This window comes from Pinus tabuliformis, chromosome Q (genome assembly GCF_031772625.1).
Source record: "Pinus tabuliformis cultivar Carrire ecotype Pingquan chromosome Q, CPIR1, whole genome shotgun sequence".
NCBI classification, from domain to species: domain Eukaryota; kingdom Viridiplantae; phylum Streptophyta; class Pinopsida; order Pinales; family Pinaceae; genus Pinus; species Pinus tabuliformis.
In genome coordinates, this window is record NC_142296.1 from 1,242,840,882 (window position 1) to 1,242,846,664 (window position 5,783).

Consider the following 5,783-nt stretch of genomic DNA (forward strand, 5'->3'; position numbering starts at 1 on the left):
GAACTAAAATGACACTTGAATTAACCTCTTAGCAAATTCAATTTCTTCTAGACTATATGTAATTTAATAACTACAAATTCAAATGACTTAGGGAACCCAACATCCCTTGAAATAAGTTACGGAACCAAATCCCTTAGTTAATGGGTTTTGATCTAAAGAGGTCAAAGGCGAGTTTAACTTGTGGATGCTTTTGCATCAGACTCTCATGGAAGAAAATAAATTTTCATCAACTCCTCAACACTGTTGCCATACTTGATGAGATATTCTTCAGTCACTCATGTAACATCTTCAACCGGTTTTTGCTTCCATTTGACTAGATATTGAAGCTACACCTCACCTCTAGTTTACTTAACTACTTTTTGACAGAAGATTGCTTCAATTTCCTTCTGAGCTTCTTTGAGTAGCTACTTCTTCCACTTGTTCGTCTGGACTTCGTCACCTACAAGTTATCTGCTAAAACACTATATAGTTCCTTGAAGGGGTATAGGTCTGCTACATTGAAAATTGCTGATATTCCAATGTCTCGAGGAAGTTTTAACTCATAGGCATTGGAAGAAAATTTCCTCATAATTTTACATGGAATACTTTTCTTGAGCTTAAGTTTCTTATGTTTTCCCATAAGAAACCTCTCCTTCCTCAAATATGTCATTACTAGGTCACCAACCTCAAATTCCAATTGTATCCTTTTGATATGTACTCACTATTTGTACTTGTTCTTATTTTCCTACAAATGATGCTTGACTCTTTCCTATAACTTCTGCATAATTACTGCAAAATCCTCACCTTCTGCATTTTTGAGCTTCTACTTTCCCATATTCCTTAATTCATACACTCCCCTTGTTGAAGTTTATAGCTATGGTAGGTCTTCATAATTGTTAGTTTAGTCATTTATGTATTTGTAAAGCATGTTCTTCATGCTATTATCGAAAGAGAAAAATATTTGACATGATCCTCATGTCGGTTTTTAAAAGAAGAAAATTTAAATTTTTATTAGTTAAATTTTTGGCTACAAGAAGCCAAGTCGACCCTCCTCATAGTCAAGTTGACCCCAATCTTGATGGAACCCATTCGGCATAATAGATGATTATATAAGGACACTCATCCTCCCACATTTGACACATAACTTAGATCCCTTATGTAAGTACTTCAAACTTTTTGAGGCAAAGCGAAGACATATTTTAGGTAGAGACAAGGCATATCTCAAGAAAAATATTGGGCGAGTATGAGGCTAATTGAAGGACCAAATCTTTATGGAAATACTCTATGGAAGAATCAAATATCCGAGGTAGAAAATACGTATAGAAGGACTTAATTTTGGTGGATGAGAAGGAAACAAAACTAAGCTTCTCTAGGCACAATATGAGGTTGAGATTATGCCCTAGAAAAGCAAACAAGACTGAAGTTCTTAGTAGCCATTGGACTTTACTAGGAGGTAGATGGAGTGGGTTTTATCAAGATTATTTTGTTGGTCAGATTGACCTTGTAATAACTAGGATGTTTAGGTGTGTCTCTTGTTGAAAATACTATTTTCTTTAAGGAAGAGGTTTTTGGGTTTTTCCCCATGTGTATTTTCCTAGGGTAAACTGTTGCGTTCTTTGTGTGGTTTTCTCTTCACGATCATACTATCATAAATATTATATTCTTTGACATCTTATGTGTAATTTCTTAATAATTAAATAATGAATGAGAATGTGAAAAAAATCTAAATCATTAGAAGTAATTATTAGTATAGAAGACCATGCAAAAAATCAACATAGTATCAGAGCCATGGTGTAAGAGCAACCTTGAAAAGGGAATTTATCTTTGTTTCAAGAAATCCTAAATCAGGGCTTGACTTGTCAACTAGCACTAGAAACACACTTCAAATGAAGTCGATTTAGCACTAGAATCTTATTTCTCTGTTCCAGATGAGTTTAGAAAGGCCTTAACTAGGGTTCGTCTAGGTAATGAAAAGAAGGAGAAAAACTCTGTCTTTTCTTGTTCTATGTACAAAAGAGTGCTAAAGTATTCAAACTTCAGATATTGAGACAAATGGAAAATAAAATCTTAGGATCTACTAAATTAATTCATATCACCTCAAATTGGAAGATGCGAAGGTCTTAGAGTTTGTAGACATAAAAAAATATTGCAAAAGGGATGAAATTTCTCAGAACTAAATCTCAACAGACAAAAATACCTCTACACTGATTACAAGAAAGTCTGAAATAACTTAGTGGAATTTGCAATAGGTTGATGTCTAAAAAATCCCATTCCAAGCCTTAGACAAAAGATCAAATAAAACTCATTTTTATTGCAAAAGGCTAAAAGGCCTCAAGGCTATTGGTAGAAGGATGAGTAGCCTCAAACATGGTCTTGGAAATGTCATCGTTAATAGAAATGCCAATTTGTTTTGTTTGAAATCCTTATGTGTAACACAAGGTCATGAATTTGACTAAGGAAGGTTACAATACTGATCATTGAAGCATACCTTGTTTGTCTGATGACATCTACTCATTAATAAGGAGAAGCCTTGGTACCAAAAGTATAAAACATTGTGATGGAATACATATCATGATTGCTAGTGTTCTATAAATATAAGCTTCTATGTCTAAGGATGAGAAGACTCAGGAAGAACCCAAAAGAAGCTTGAAAAATATCCTTGTCCGAGATCAAGCCAACAAAGTCATCTATTAAGCATGAAGTCTACTTTTAATACTGAAAGATTGGACTGATGTTTAATGACAAATTCGAAGTGTTCTCCTTAAGGATATACTCGTGATGAGATATTCAAGACAAGTATGGAATTCATAATGATAAGGAGATCAACAAAAGACATAAGTCTAAGATTTGATGCCTGAATGAAAGGTATGTGTCTTTGTTTAAGTCACCTTCAGTAATTTTGATTCAGATCAAAGGTGTTTGTTGTGGCAATGATCCTAAATAAGATTTATCATATGCTTGGTTCAAAGTTGTTTTCATAAATAACAAAATAGGACTATGATATGCTCATAGAATAGTACCAAAGATTTGATCTGTTCTCATGCTTGAAGAATCCATTGAGGACAAGAAATATGTAGCATGAAAATCATCTTAAAAGGGTAATTACAATATCAAAATTTGGGTTGTGGCAAGACAAAGTCACACAAGAGAAATATGCATTATATATACTTGTGATGAACATTTGAAGTTTGACATAACAAAGCTATGTTTCTCCTCGAAAAATGTTGTCGTTGTATTTCTAAAAATTCTCAAAAGCTTGTCACTATTTTGAAGCTACAAAGTTTTGATAGCTTGCAATGTTCAATAAAAGTCGTAAAATATGCATTACATATGCTAATAAGGAAGTATTCCTTAATGAAACAAATTCATTAGATGTGACCAAATTACAATAAAAGGCCAAGTCCTCCATCAAGTTTGAAGATAAAAGTATTCTAAAGAAATCTGAGTGATCTGCACAACTTGATGCTTCTAAAATAATCCCTTGAGTTGGAAAAGGTAAAAACTAATGTTTAGCTAAAAAAAAAAACAAGTATGATGCGAATCTGTCACAAAGACATGTTGGATTGAAGTTATTGAATGAATTTGTTGTTGCAAAGACCTAAGCTTCTAAAATAATTGATATACTATTGTACTACCATAGGTATTTGAGTGTTGACAGTTATTTGTAAATATAACAGTCAACCCAGAATGATGAAGTCTACTCTTTGCGTATTAAAGTGAATACCAAGTCCCCAAGGACAAGATATTGTTGTTGCTACAATGATCATGAGGAAGGTGAATCACTTGGTTTGGAGGAATCAAGGATCATCACTGGATGAAATACTCTTGATTGATTGATGACAATGATATAGTTCACCTTACGTGTAAAGAGAATATTGACTATAGGGTTTTGACACTTAAACTTTAGAAATCTAAGGTTTAAAACACCTAGCTAGCTAAAAAGGGATCGGTCAATAACTCCTTAAGGTTTATGGACAAAACTCTAGGACTAAACATAGATTAATGCTTCCATTGAAAGAATAAACCATAGCCTATGCAAGGAAGGAATGAAATCATGATGATAATGAGGAAAAGGTTGATATAGTCACAGGAAAGGTGCACGTAAGCTAAGATCAAGAGAGAGTTGACATTCCCTATAATCCTCAAAACATAAGTATTTTATATCTCTCTTCTTTGATTATAACTATTGTTATTGATTATCTTGTCTTTGTATCCTTTGCTTTGTTGTAACTACTACTCAATGGCCTCCTAGTGAGGATTGCAGCTACATAGTAAAAGTTGCCATGGCTCTGGCAAGCAAATGGAAAAAGTGGAAGAACGAAGCAAAGCAATAGGACTTTCCTAGAATCAAATTTGTATTGAGAGATATTGTACTAGTTGAAATCCAAACTCAGAGGGAGTAGGATGATCAAAAAGTTTAAAGTATACCTTGATTGTGCGGAAGAGAACTCAATGGTTTAGCATGCAACATTAGGTTCTCCCAGAAAGTGGGAGAGGATCACGACAAGACATTTTCTCCAACTATGAGGTACACCTATATTAGAACTATTATTATTTGAAATTTCACTATGTAGTTTCATAAATCATTTTCCTCAATGAAATAATTCAAAAGGAAGAAGCGTACATAGGGCTACCTCAAGGCTTTGAGGTACATGAGAATAAGTCTGATGATTGAAAAAGGCTTTATACGATCACATGAAGACACATTGGGCATGGTGTTCTTGGATTAATGAATATATGATGAGTCTTGGTTGATATTATTATTATATGATTTGTCCCCGACAAAAGCATAAAGGCTCATGTGTCAAAGGGAGCAACTGTGAAATAAATATTTACTAACAAAGGGAGAAGTCAGAGAATGCCGTTTTAGATTTAGAGGGAGTTGAAAACTGAGCTTGAGATGATGGATTGACACTCACATTGCAAAACCAAATAGATGATATGCTAGAAGAAAATAGTGGTAGAGGGAGAAACCAAAGTTACCACAACATGATATGTTTCAGTCTAAGTGGGAACACACATTTACGGTGATAAGAAAGTAGTTATGGTGATGGAACCAATGAAATGAAGATGATTAGTTTTATGATCCAAGGCTTGTTGCTCAACATGGGTTGAAGTGCCATCATGATACAATTGGTCATGACAAATTCAATTATGATTTGATATTTGTCTCAAATACTAAAGTTCAAATGCAGATTTCAAATTGGGCAGGGTGTTAAAGACAAGGAGAATTCATCAACATATTGCTTTAGTTTGGGTTTCATTATAACTTCTTGGGTGAGAAGGAAGCATAAATCTGTGACACTTAGTATTGCATAGGTTGGATATATTGAAACTAGATTGGAAAGTTGAGAAGCAATATAGCTTCAAAGGATACTTGTAGGACTATCTTGATCAGGTGTAGGTGAGGACCTAATGACAGGTTAAAGCACAGTAAGATCTACTACCAATACATGATACGAAAGAAGCAATGTGGCTTCAATATTATTCTACCGTATAGCAGATTTTTGGAAAAACCTCTGTCCTTGGATGAAGTGTACATATACCTTAGGGACAAGCTTCGACTTGTTGAGAAAGCATCTCTCATTGAGAGGGAGTGTTGATGAGATAAAATCGGGGACACACATTATCATTGTGTCATATGACAATAATTAGGGATAATGGTCCAAAAAAGGAAAATCATTCTTCTTGTGTCAATTATATTAACCATAATTAGGAAGAATGGCCTTAGATGGCCATAATTACTCAGATAGAGTGTGGCATTTCAACATCAAGCTCATTTAGCATCAGACCTAGAATTACAT